Here is a 13,926-nt window from a genome sequence, read left to right as displayed (position 1 = left end):
GCAGTAACTTAAATGCTAGCTGCTGGCAGCTTTTATTAAACATGTGAATTAGGGAAAGAGAGGAGACGGGTTGAATGCTCCACTGGAGGCTCTTGTTCACCAACAATCCAATGTACAAATCAGTTAAGGTGGAGTAGTTTGCTGAATTAGTCCCCAGTGGCCAACACTTAATTTCTAAATGGAGAAGCCTGCAAGTCATCGCCTGGTTCATGCTGCCCAATTTCTCTATGCAGTCACGGCCAGAGGCAAACAGCCTCCTGGAAAAAAGATTAGTATAAACGAGGCTGTCCATGTGGGGAGGCAGCAGCTATTTGCATGAACGGGGCTGCACATTTGTCAGACATTGCAATCCCAGAGATCCACAGTAAGGATGAATAGATGTCCTTTCTTTTCTTGCTTTGTTCTGTGAATTTACTCTCCTCTGCGTTTTACCCTTCCTGAGTTCTGGTTGAACTAACATTTTTTTTAAAAAAAAACAAGTTCTGGCATCGGAGCATGCATGGATTGCCACAGCTTTCCCATTCTTTTGGTCCATGGGCATGTTTCCTCCACCTCCCCACTCTGTATATGACCAATTCACATGTGCACTTTTATGAAACAGTGCAAAAAAGCAATCTTCATGTGATTGTGTGTGTGGTTGCATCAAATTCCTGTTGTGTAATGTTTTACAATGGTGGAATATGGTGTAGAAAGTGGGGAATTATGTGAGGAAGAGATACAGTAAAAGCAAGTAGCATAGAAACATAGGAAGTTGCCTTATACAGAGTCAGATCATTTGGTCCATCTAGCTCAACATTGTCTTCACTAACTAACAAAGGCTCTCCAGGGTTTCAGGCAGAGATCATCACTGTACTTTTTTGGGTGCCTGCTAAAAACATTTTTGTTTAAGTAACCCTACTATACGGACAAAGGTCCGTATAGTAAAAGCCATGGTTTTCCCAGTAGTGATGTATGGAAGTGAGAGCTGGACCATAAAGAAGGCTGATCGCCGAAGAATTGATGCTTTTGAATTATGGTGCTGGAGGAGACTGCAAGAAGACCAAACCTCTCCATTCTTAAGGAAATCAGCCCTGAGCGCTCACTGGAAGGACAGATCGTGAAGCTGAGGCTCCAATACTTTGGCCACCTCATGAGAAGAGAAGACTCCCTGGAAAAGACCCTGATGTTGGGAAAGATGGAGGGCACAAGGAGAAGGGGACGACAGAGAATGAGATGGTTGGATGGTGTTCTTGAAGCTACCAGCATGAGTTTGATCAAACTGCGGGAGGCAGTGGAGGACAGAAGTGCCTGGCGTGCTCTGGTCCATGGGGTCATGAAGAGTCGGACACGACTAAACGACTAAACAACAAAAACCCTACCAGGATATAGTGGTGTGCTTTAATCAGGTTTATAGCTTATTGTTTATTTTACTTCTTTTTGTTTTTAACTGTTTTTACTAATAATTTCATTGCTTCATTATTTTTGTAAACTGATTTGAGGTTATTAAAATAAAATAGAGAAAGTGGAGAAATGGAAGTTTTTTTTTCTTTTCTTACAATCTTGCAATACTACAACTCAAGAGGTCCTGTGAAATTGGCTGACAGGAGATTCAGGAAAGAAAGAGAAAAGTACTTTCCCATACAACCAGTGCTTTTTTTCTGGGGGGACGCAGGGGTACGCATACCCCTAAACATTTTGTGCATCTAAGTTTGGCCTCATTAAGGGCAGTATTTCAATATAAGTAGGAGAATGAAAGTACTCCTAAACATTTTTTTTAGAAAAAAAGCACTGCATATAACACAAAATTAACTCTGCATCCTTATGCCCACTTTCCAGGAAAGTAATCCAACTGAACTCTGTAGGACTTACGTGTTCAGACCCAGAGACCTCCCCCCTAAATTCACACGTGACTCAAATTTTAGTTTTGTTTTTTTGCAAAATTTAGGCCACAACTTTATTGATTACAGGTGAGTGGTTGCATAGGCTCTGGTTCGACTAGCTCCCTGCACTCTTGCAGGCAGCACTGACCCAGGGCACCAGCATAGGTCAGCCAAGGGTGAACACCTGGGAAGGTGAAAAGCCGGGAACAGACTATGTTCACCACCCAGATGCCCCCCTGGACTCAGGTACGGGCACAACCCCCTCTCAGGGGTTGACCAAACCAGTTGAGTCCCTGGATTCCTTTAACGGAATACCCTGCATATAGGGATGGCAAGACTGCTCCCCCATCCCTATCACCTGAACCAGTGCCTATCCGCAACCTTACAAGTTGTGACGATTTGCTACACGGCAGGCGAAACCCAAATGGCAACAGCCAATCAGCCAAGTGGGGCAATTCCTACCATGCCCCTGTTCCAACAACAGACAACACACGACGACATACCAAGGTCAATCTCACAAAGCCCTAAAATTAGGCAGAGGTGGGCGGGTGTTCCACATGCACAAGGTGGAAGAAGAAGCTCTGGGTCACGTGCATGGATATAAATAGGTCCCTCAATCCATTTGGACTGTACCCTATTGGTCAGATTGAACCCAACATCAAGGGACCTACCAATTGAGTGTTGTGGCAAACCAATCCAACCCACCCACAACACAGGAGGGCAGTCTCCAGGTCTCACTGCAACACGTTCCCTCTTTTAGGGAGGACATGATTTCTGAGTAAACTTGCATAGGATTGTGCTGCATGTTAATGAAGCCACAAGCTGGCATTGATGGCTACTAGATTGTTGTTGTTGTTTAGTCATTTAGTCGTGTCCGACTCTTTGTGACCCCATGGACCAGAGCACGCCAGGCACTTGTGTCTTCCACTGCCTCCTGCAGTTTGGTCAAACTCATGCTGGTAGCTTCGAGAACACTATCCAACCATCTCGTCCTCTGTCATCCCCTTCTCCTTGTGCCCTCCATCTTTCCCAACATCAGGGCCTTTTCCAGGGAGTCTTCTCTTCTCATGAGGTGGCCAAAGTATTGGAGCCTCATCTTCACGATCTGTGCTTCCAGTGAGCACTCAGGGCTGATTTCCTTAAGAATGAATAGGTTTGATCATCTTGCGGTCCATGGGACTCTCAAGAGTCTCCTCCATCACCATAATTCAAAAGCAGCAATTACAAGATTAGATGCCTTTAAAGGGGGAATAGAGTCACAGAGGATGCATCTATTAATATTTGCACACCATAATGGCTGGATGGAAACTGCAGATCAAACACAGTTCCCCACAGAAGGCCAGTTGGCAAAGGCAACAATAGGAGAGATGCTGCTTTCATGGGCTATTTGTGGTGGTTGTTCTTTTGACTGGGGCTCACTCTTAGAAATAGGATGCTGGACTAGACTGACCTTTCCTTGTTGTGGTCCAGCTTCTGTTCTTAGTTGAGGGCAGCCTTGATGAAAGCCTGGCTGCAAAGAAGTAATTAAAGCTAGCTATTTACTGTCCAGGTAGCAATCTTTCAGAGTGTGATTTTATTTCTTTAACTGCAAAAGTTTTGCTTCTTAACAGTGACCTTTTGCATTTTACCTAGAGTGTATCATTCGCTCTTTATGGAAGGCTGATATCTCTGATATTTTTAAGGCTATTATTATTATTTTCGAAAATGCCAAGGCCTTTAGCTTTAAAAAGCACCTGCTGTGCATCTCCAGTAATAATGTTTCACATACTTTCTACTTGAATGCTGGAAATTCATGTTATGAGCTACAGGAAAATGGGAAACTACCGAATTTCTGAGAGTGGCCGTCGCTTGTCCTGTGATCATACCTGAGCCAGACTTCTGGAAGAACCCAGGTACATTTGTCTCTCCCCTTGAGCAAAGAGTTTGATCACTGTTGCTGCTTGCACATGCTCTTATTGCTGATATGGCAGCCAGCTTTTACAGGGTAAGTAAATAAAATAACCTTGTGATGAAACAGACATTGTGATGCCTCTACTAAGCAACATGTGTAGAACAGACTGCCTCAGACTCTCCTTCATTGGAGGTTTTTAAACAGAGGTTAGATGGTCATCTCTCAAGGATTCTTTAGCTGTGACTCCTGCATTGCAGGGGGGTAGATTAGATGACCCTTGGGCTCCCTTCTAACCTTCCAGTTCTATGATTCTATACATCTAGAAATGAACTCTGAAGACTCAACTCACTACTCAAATCCCTTTAAATAGGATTTCGCAGCTCGTGATCCACTAAGCCAGATGCTATGGCCATCTAAGTTCTGGGCAAACTCCCCTCTCCATTTTGCTTTACCCATCAGGTAGCTAAACTCATGAGGACATTGAGTTGCCTGATAGGTTTTTACCACGCACTTGTGGCTAGATGTGTTCAGCTTGGCAGATCACAAGCTGTACAGGCTTGCTATATAGAAAGATATATTGATGGCTCCTTAATCACCTGGGTTACAAACATTTTCTTTTTCTTTTCTTTTCTTTTCTACAGCATTGATGGCTGCTAGGCCAACTGATAATAACATGACCGAGCTGCACAGAGTCCAGAATCTTATTTTAGAAACCACCCAACCATTTCAACCCACTTCCTTTAAATGGTCAGCGTGTCAGCAGAAACTGCACCCAAACCAGGAGAGCTGGTCCAGATACCAAAATTGCTTATCCTTTCCTAGAAAGGCTGTGGTATTTCCTAACTGAATTTTCCCCCATTTCCTCCTTTGAACTTGTATTTACCAAATAATATTCAAGCCCGTGTCTGAATATTTTCTTAACAATTTGCAAAAAGGGAGAAGCTTCTGTTGAAATCAATGGGTCTGGGCTCTACATATAAATGTGGGCAGGGAGACACTCATGAGCTAGGGCAATATTCCCTTTTGCCCCTCCTCTGCAACTCTATCTCCTATTCCCCTAGCTCCCATTCTGTCTGGGAAGACCCCAAACATCTCAGAGGATTTCAGGACTCAGGGGTGGGGAATGATAAGTCCTGTTTAGTCTGACTGGCTTGGAAGGCTGCTTGATTTGGTCTCTTTGGTCCTGGCATGGGCTACTTGCTGAACAGAAGGATGTCTGGCACCATTCAGGTCTCTCTCACACACACAGCTTCCCTTCATGGGAATGTGGTATTTGCCTTCCAACATGGCAACCTGGGTGATGGAGTTGGCCTATAGCAGCAGGCAAGCGATATTCTACCTGCCTGTGCAGGTTATACATGCCCACACTTGATATGTGAAACTGGTGCAAGTTCTTCCTTGTTATATTTTAATAAATATAGTCTTTTACCAATTCTATCTTGTCTCCACTCTGGGCAATGGGCCTAGTAAATACATGGTTTTTGTTGAGGGAAAAAGTCATTGTACTCAGCAGCAAACAGGAGATGTGACCAAACTGTTCTCACAGGATCTTCTTACTAGGACACATTCTAAGGAATGTCAGGAGCTTTGACTGCAAGCTTTGTGTTGCACAGGGGTGGACAGAACCGCCTGCTTCCCATCTTGCATGTGTCCATATGTCAATGCTGTCCCATTGCTGCATGAATTTGCAATTGGTTTAAAGAACAGTATGAACATTCACATTTAAATATGTATTTCATCTCAAAATACATATTGAAATACATTTTTTTTTATCTCAATGTATCTCATTTTGGTACTTTTTTGTTTTGAGAACTGTGTTGCAAAATTTGGAGAAGTGCAAAACCTCAAGTACATTTGCATTCTGATTTGTATTTCAGTCCAGGAGGTGCAAATTGGATCAGTTCACTTAAAACTGCAGACCGAACAAAACTGCCCTCCATCCTTAGTTGCACCATGACTGAGAAAACACATTTTATTGCACCTTTGAAAACGGTTTTTCAGCATACCACAGATATTCAGTGCCCTGTTACTACAATTTCAAAATTTTCAAGAACAGAAAATATTAACATATATTTTAGTCCTAGTATCAAAGAATAGCTATGACATTGTACTTTGAATTGCCATAAAGAGGCTTTTTGATGGATGTCCGCCAGTATTATTAGATGCAAATCCAGACACATCTAATAAACCAAATATAGGTACTATGTCTATTAAAAAGTTACAGATGGAGAAAAAAGTCAAGTATGGCTTTAGTTCTTCATGTAATGCCGATTTCCTTTCTGTGTGCTAAAAGGCTTATCCCAAACTGGCTGTGCAATTGTCATCTGCAATTACCTTAGTGAACAGTCTAGAATAGATAGTGACATTGCTAGTAGGAGTACAATGCACCACAAAAAACTTAAGTCTCTCCCCGTTGTTCTAATTCATTTCTACCCGGTTATTATTTGTGCGTTACAATAAAATGTAAATCACTTAATGCAATTAAAGCTATATCCCACATCAGCGATCATGATGAAAAACGAAAGCGAACAGTCTATGAGTTAGTATAATCCATGTGTTGTTTTGAGGATTCATGGACATCTAGGATTATCATGAATACCCCTGAGGTCTCCGAGTGTTAATTTCCACATTTATCTCTGGTTTAGCTCACAAATATGCCATGTTGGGAGGAGGCAGAGAGTTATTTGCATCTTAATGTACCAATCATATTTATTTCAGAGTATGGAAGTCAGGAAATATATTGCACTTGTGCAGCATGGCTGGCTTCATATATTCATCCCCTGATAATATCCAGGTTAGATTCTGTAGTCTATACAGAAATTTCAACTGCTTCTGAATATAGCTGCTAGGCTTTTGGCTGGTACAAATGGAGTGGGGAAATGAGTATTTCATAAACCAGGGTTGCTGTGACTATAACATGACTGGAGCATTATCAGTGCATGCCAGGTCACATCACACTAACACTGTGGGCATTATCAGGACATGGCCAGAACATGAGCAAAAGCTGTTCCTTCACATCACACTAACTTAATGTTTCTGCACATGGTCTTCGCTCTGAGATGTGCACATATATTGGAATTGTTCAGCCTCCAATGTGTCTCTTTGGGAACTCTTCCTGAGAATACGATATCTTATCACACAACTTATAACTGAGGATCATTTGGAATATCCTGCTTTCAGAACCCTAGAGAACAACACAGCCAGTCAGCAAAAGCAACACAGAGCAAGTTGGAGAATGCCGCTGAGCTCGTTTCCTGTTTGCAAGCTTCCCATAGGCATCTTGTTGGCCACTGTGAGAAGTCCACTTACCTTATTTGGTAGGCAGCGTTGAAGCCGGGCCCCAGACCCTGCATGACCTGACTGAGGGTCAGAGAACGGTGCCCTCCCACTTCCGGTCGGTGCCAGCGCTTAATGGCGGTCCTACCTCCGAGCTCCGGAGAAGGACTGCTTCGCAAGTTCGGGTCTTACCCGCTACGGCAAGCGGGGGACCCCTAAAATCCCAGGCGCTGAAGCCTGAGAACAAGGAGACTCGGTGGGCACCTTTGCGCCCCCCGGTACCGTGAAAGAGCCTTTTTAAAGGCTACGGATCGACATCGGGAGTGAGCGCGGTGCTGAGAGTCGCTACCCAGCCTGCGAAGTGAAGCCGCGTCGCCATAAGCGGAGAGCGCCGATTCCTTCCTGAAAAGAAATTCGGACTGATTCCCCGTGAGTAAGAACTGAAAAATAACTGGGACTTTTCTTAATTTTAAAAATTGGGCTAAAAACGGGGGAGATTTAAACAAAGGAAGTCTGCCTCCCCCCGACCGCATGAAAGTGAAAGCAACGGAGCTCTAAACCTGCATCCGTTTAAATTCATCCTTTGATCAGCTAAACCGGACATTTAAACCTTTGATCTCCCCTCTAGCAAGCAGGGCAGAGGGGAGGCGAATTTGACCATTAACTGCATGACTTATTTGAAGGAAAAAACCTCTGCTATCTCATCTACTTGAAAGTCTGAAACGGTCTGCCTTCTTAGTACATTGAGCTGACTTTTCCCTGTGAAGTGACACCTTGATACAAAGTTTCCACAGTGCCTGACTTTTGTACATTTTAAGAAGAAACAGTATAAACAGTATACTGGGCAACTGTGGCAATTGGAAGCTATAAGACTTTAGTAACATTGATTTTGACTGGGTTAATCTCCTTTCTTTCTACATCCTGGATGGTCTCCTTTGTTCATGTATTTTGAAATTTCCTTCTATGGCCATTTTGATTTGCTCCCTCTAGAGGATAAAGTGAAGTCCAGCATGGCCTAAGACAGTGGAATTTTCCAAGGGAGAATAAATCCCGTGGGAATTGACCTTGACATGAGTGGGCCACAAGAAGAGATAACTACAAGAGCCAAGACCAAGCAACAACAACAGCAACAGCTGCAGCTGCAACAAGCAAAGAGAAGAGGTTCGATCTTAGGCGTAACAGCCGGACTAGCTGGAACAACAGGACAGGACAAAGGAGCAGCCGTTTCTATGGAAGCTGTGACAGAAGCTTTGCTTAAGATAAACCAGACTCTGGAGTCTTTGACAAAACAGACTTCAGAGAACACACAAAAATTAACAGAAATATCAACAAGATTAAACCAGAATACAGAATCTATAAATAAATTGGTCGAGGAAAATGCCACCACGCGTCAAATTGCCGAAGAGGCCAAAGCCACAGCTGGAGAGACGCAGGAGAAATTAGAGCCACTTGCCAAGAAGGTCTATGAGCATGATGCAACCTTGGCCTTGTGGGAGTTACAGAGGAAAGAGAGAAACTTAAAATTAAGACTGATTCCGGAGAATGAAAGTGACAACCTTGTGGAATATTTGACACGGGAGTTTGCGGATTGCTGGGACTTGGAGGAAGACGATTTTAAAATCACAACTGCCTTTAGACTCGGCAAAAAGCAAGATAGAAAGACACCAAGAGATTGTTTGATCACACTCAGATCTAAGGAGGAAAGAGATAAAATTTTAGGACTACACTTTGGAAAAGCCCTCCAAATTGGAAATTCAGCAGTACAGATTTTTAAAGACATACCAAAATATATCTTGGACTTAAGAAACTTCTACAAGGATTTGGTGCTTTTGTTAAAGAAAAATCAGATCCGCTTCAGGTGGGAATTCCCACAAGGACTGTCATTCGACTACAAGGCAAAGAAAGTGAAAATAAAGACAATTCAAGATAAAGACAAATTTCTGGCAAGATATCAGGAGGACCTACAGAAGGGGACTGTGGACGTACTTGCAGAACAGAGGAGAGCACTGGATATCCTGAATCTCTCGTTTGGACAAAAACCACCACCGTCAGAAGAAGAGCAACAACTTGGAGCTGTTGGAGGAGCCTTAAGAAAATAACAAGATGGCTCTGCAATTCCTTAGTTGGAATTGTAATGGACTGAATGGGCCTTTGAAGAGAAGACAAGTATTTCATATTTTGAACAGAGAACAATTGGATTTGATATGTTTACAAGAAACTCACATAACTAGAGCCCACAGGAGATTACTTACAAATAAAAGGTTAGGACAAGAATTTGTCTCATCAGACAAAGTTAAGAAGAGGGGAGTGGTAATATATGTGAAGGAGAAATGGGCTCCAAAAATGATATTTAAAGATGAACAAGGGAGATATCTGGCTGTGGAGATACAAGTACAAGGAGAAAAACTTTTAGTTGTTGGAATTTATGCACCAAATGAAGGCAAATCTGACTTCTTTAAGGGACTTCATGAAACTTTGACGGACTATCTGGATTATAATATGATAATCATGGGAGACATGAATGGCGTGGTCTCCACTAATATGGACAAGGCACAAAGACTAACAGTCACTAAAGAAGGGAGACTCCCCAAGACTTTTTTCGAAATGACAGAAAACATGGACTTGATAGACATTTGGAGAACAAGGAACCCTCTGGAGAGAGAGGGAACCTTCTTCTCCCAAGCAATGATGACCTGGACCAGAATTGACCAAATCTGGGTTACTAGTGGATTGGCTCCAAAGATTAAGAAAGTGGAAATCTGCCCAAAAACTTGCTCCGACCATAACGCCGTGAAGATGGAGATGAAACTCACAATAACCGGTCAATTTAGATGGAGAATGAATGACACCCTCTTTCGAGATAAGGAGATTCTCACGAAGGCCCAAAAGACCTTAAAAGACTATTTTGAAATAAATTTGAGGACTGACGTGGAGAAAAGAGTGATCTGGGACGCAAGTAAAGCTGTTATGAGAGGATTTTTGATTCAACAAAATTCAATAAAGAGGAAAAAACAAAATGAGAAAAAAGAGAAGATCTTGGAAATGATAAAGGAAGGAGAGAGGAAACTAAGAACAAAACCAAAGTCTCAGGACATTTTAAGAGAGATTAAGTTATATCAAATTCAATATATGGAATTGATGAACCAAGAGATTGAATGGAAGATAAAGCAAATGAAACAAAAGACTTTTGAATCAGCAAATAAATGCGGTAAACTTTTGGCATGGCAATTGAAGAAAAGGCAGAAACTAAATACAGTTACAAGCCTAGAGGTTGATGGAAAGAGTATATCTAAACCTAATGAAATTAGAAATTGCTTTCTAAGTTACTTCAAAAAACTTTACACCCAAGGCCCGCAAAATGAAGAAGATATAGACAAATTCCTTGGAAGATATGGATTACAAAATATCTCTCAGCAAAGTAAGATGGACTTGAACCAGAGAATCTCAGAACAAGAGGTAGAGGCTGCCATTCAGAATATGCAACTGGGCAAATCTCCGGGACCAGATGGACTGACTTCTAGATACTACAAATCGTTGAAGGAATGGTTGATTCAACCATTAAGAGAAGTTTGTAATGAGATCCTTGAAGGAAAAAGGGCACCTGAATCGTGGAAAGAGGCATATATCTCACTCATACCAAAGTCAGAGACTGAAAAGACCCAACTTAAGAACTACCGCCCGATATCACTCCTTAATGTGGATTACAAAATTTTTGCAGACATTTTGGCAAAAAGATTTAAAAGAGTTTTGATGGAGAAGATTCATAAAGACCAAGCAGGCTTTCTCCCTAAAAGACACCTAGCGGACAATGTAAGGAATGTAATAGACATTTTGGAAAAGCTGGAGGTGAATATAAACACTAAAGCAGTATTGATCTTTGTGGACGCGGAGAAAGCCTTTGATAATATCTCTTGGAGTTTTATGAGGAAGAATCTTCATGGGATGGGGGTAGGCCAGGGTTTTGAGAATGGTATGGCTGCAATATATTCCGAACAAAAAGCTAAGCTGATTGTAAATAATGTTGTGACTGAGGAACTTAAGATAGAAAAAGGAACTCGGCAGGGGTGCCCAATTTCCCCATTACTTTTCATTTCGGTTCTGGAGGTGTTGCTGAATATGATAAGAAATGACCAGCAGGTCAAAGGTGTGCAGGTCGGAGCTAAACACTACAAGTTAAGAGCGTATGCAGATGACCTAGTATTGACTTTGCAAGAGCCAAACACTAGTACGAAAAGGGTTTTAGAAATAATTCAACAATTTGGCCAGGTGGCTGGATTTAAGTTGAATAAACAAAAAACTAAAGTCTTAGGGAAAAACCTAACAGATATGGAAAAGGAGAAGTTTCAGGAGGAAACAGGTCTGACAGTGGTTAAGAAAGTCAAATACCTAGGGGTTTATTTAACACCTAAGAATGTTAATTTGTATAAGGACAATTATGAAAAATGTTGGTCAGAGATTAAAAAAGATCTAGAAATATGGTCAAATCTGAAACTGTCAATGTTAGGCCGAATTGCAGTAATTAAAATGAATGTATTGCCTAGAATGTTATTCTTGTTTCAGACCTTGCAGATTCTTGATAAGATGGAATGTTTTAAGAGGTGGCACAAAGATATTTCGAAATTTGTCTGGCAGGGCAAAAAGCCCCGAATTAAATTCAAAATACTGACTGACGCTAAAGAAAGAGGGGGTTTTGCCCTGCCGGACCTAAAATTGTACTATGAGGCAGCAGCGTTTTGCTGGCTGAAAGAATGGATGCTCCTCGAGAATACAGACATCTTGGATCTGGAAGGCTTCAATAATGCTTTTGGTTGGCATGCATATCTTTGGTATGACAAGGTTAACAGTACCTTTAAAAATCACATTGTTAGAAAAGCATTATTTAATGTCTGGATAAGATACAAAGACTTATTGGAAAATAAAACCCCTAGATGGGTGTCACCAGTGGAGGCTAAAGCAGTGAAGAAACTCAATATGGAGGTCGGATGGCCGAAGTATTGGGAAATTTTAGAACAGGATGGAGACAAGGTTAAACTACAAAGTCAGGAGAAATTGAAGCACAAAGTAGAAAATTGGTTTCAATATCGCCAAATAATGGAAATTTTTAAACAGGATAGGAAAATCGGTTTCCAAGTGGAGAAATCAAAACTAGAGACCGAATTGTTAGAACCCAATACTAAGAATTTATCTAGAATGTATAACTTGCTGTTGAAATGGAACACACAGGATGAAACAGTTAAATCTGCTATGATTAAGTGGGCGCAGGATGTTGGACACAACATTATGTCAGATGACTGGGAATGGTTATGGAACACCGGTATCAAATTTACGGCATGTAATGCCTTAAAGGAAAACATTATGAAAATGGTATACAGGTGGTACATGACCCCAGTCAAGCTGGCAAAAATCTATCATTTGCCCGATAATAAATGTTGGAAATGTAAAGAGACTGAAGGTACTTTTTACCACCTTTGGTGGACATGCCCGAAGATAAAGGCCTTCTGGGAAATGATCTATAATGAAATGAAAAAGGTACTTAAATGTACATTTTCCAAAAAACCAGAGGCCTTTCTCTTGGGCATTGTCGGCCAATTGGTGACAAAGAAAGATAGAAATTTCTTTATGTATGCCACAACAGCAGCAAGAATACTCATCGCAAAGTATTGGAAGACACAAGATTTACCTACTCTGGAAGAATGGCAGATGAAAGTGATGGACTATATGACACTGGCTGAGATGACAGGCAGAATCCGTGACCAACGTAAAGAGATGGTGGAAGAAGAATGGAAAAAATTTAAGAGCTATCTTAAGGACTACTACAAACTCAACGAATGTTAAAATGTTGTGGTTGCTAGAAGTAACAGGGTACAGGGATACAAGGTTAGATGATAAAGGAGGACTAAGATGACAGAGATTAGAAAGTAACAACTGGGAGTTGCTAGTTCAAATATGGACACTGGGATGCAGAGAGGGGGGGTATGGGGAAGTCCAAGAAAAGAGGTTTATGAAAATATCTTTGAAAGTATTTTGTATGTTTGTTTTGTTTTGTGTTTGTTTGTTCTTTTTAAAAAATGCTGTAAAACCAATAAAAATTTATTAAAAAAAAAAAAAGAGAACGGTGCCCTCCCCGCCATCGCTTCCCTACGGCGTCAGCACTGGGCGGGGCCCTGCTCAAGGGGCGGGCCTTGCTGACCAATCAGTGCCGATAGAATTTAAACTCTGGCACGGCAGGGAGGCCGTGGGTTCAAATGGTGGTCAGGCATTGGGTAAGCCTTTATTTGGATGGAGGGGAGGTTGTAGCCTCCACCTGCACCTCCCCATTAAGGGTATCCTATTAAAGGAATCTGGGGGTTTGGATTCTGCCTCATGCCCAGACATGGGCCAGGGCCATACCCTACCTCAATGGGCACCCCTCAGGGTGCCCCTATTTGATGTAATTCATAGGGCTCCCCCTACTGGTGGTTTACTCTTAGTTGGACTCACTGCAGATGGACGGGAGTCAAGATGCCTAAGCCAAACTGTTCACATCTGTAACCAATAAAGTTGTGGCCTATTTGAACCCATAAACCAAAATCCGCTTGTTCATGTGCTTTATTTGTCCGCTAGAGGACCACAGGTCATGGAGCCTTGGCACACAACATGGTCTAGATAGGCCTTTGGTCTACATTTCAATTTATTTTTATGTAGGTAAGCAGCGTGTGTGTGTGTGTGTGTGTGTGTGTGTGTGTGTGTGTGTGTGTGTGTGTATGTGTTAGGACCTGTGTTATTCCTCTGATTGCAAATTGTTTTACATTATTTTAAGCTTGGATTCAATATTGTTGTAGCTTGCCATGGAACCTTATGGTGATAGGCAGGTAAGAAATCAAACAAGAAATCAAAGCAGGTCATTGGGCTGCTGCAGCT

At 41.9% G+C, this 13,926-nt stretch overlaps 1 protein-coding gene across 5 annotated transcripts in view; it reads left to right on the top strand.

The window, feature by feature from the left end:
* The window catches only part of LOC308594117 (uncharacterized protein), a 235,438-nt gene that overhangs the window by 161,701 nt on the left and 59,811 nt on the right, over positions 1–13,926 (top strand). For 3 of the 5 annotated variants that reach the window (XR_014011323.1, XR_014011324.1, XR_014011325.1), the window contains one exon: positions 4,392–4,956. The exons of the other annotated variants lie outside the window; for them this stretch is intronic. The gene's annotated coding sequence lies outside the window, so the exon portion shown is untranslated. Of the gene's footprint in view, positions 1–4,391; positions 4,957–13,926 lie in introns of those variants that run through there. 5 annotated transcript variants of the gene reach the window in all.

The sequence above is a fragment of the Podarcis bocagei genome (genome assembly GCF_964188305.1).
Source record: "Podarcis bocagei genome assembly, chromosome: 8".
Taxonomy (NCBI): domain Eukaryota; kingdom Metazoa; phylum Chordata; class Lepidosauria; order Squamata; family Lacertidae; genus Podarcis; species Podarcis bocagei.
The sequence above is the reverse complement of the archived record's forward strand: the minus strand, read 5'-3'. Positions and strand labels throughout refer to the sequence as shown.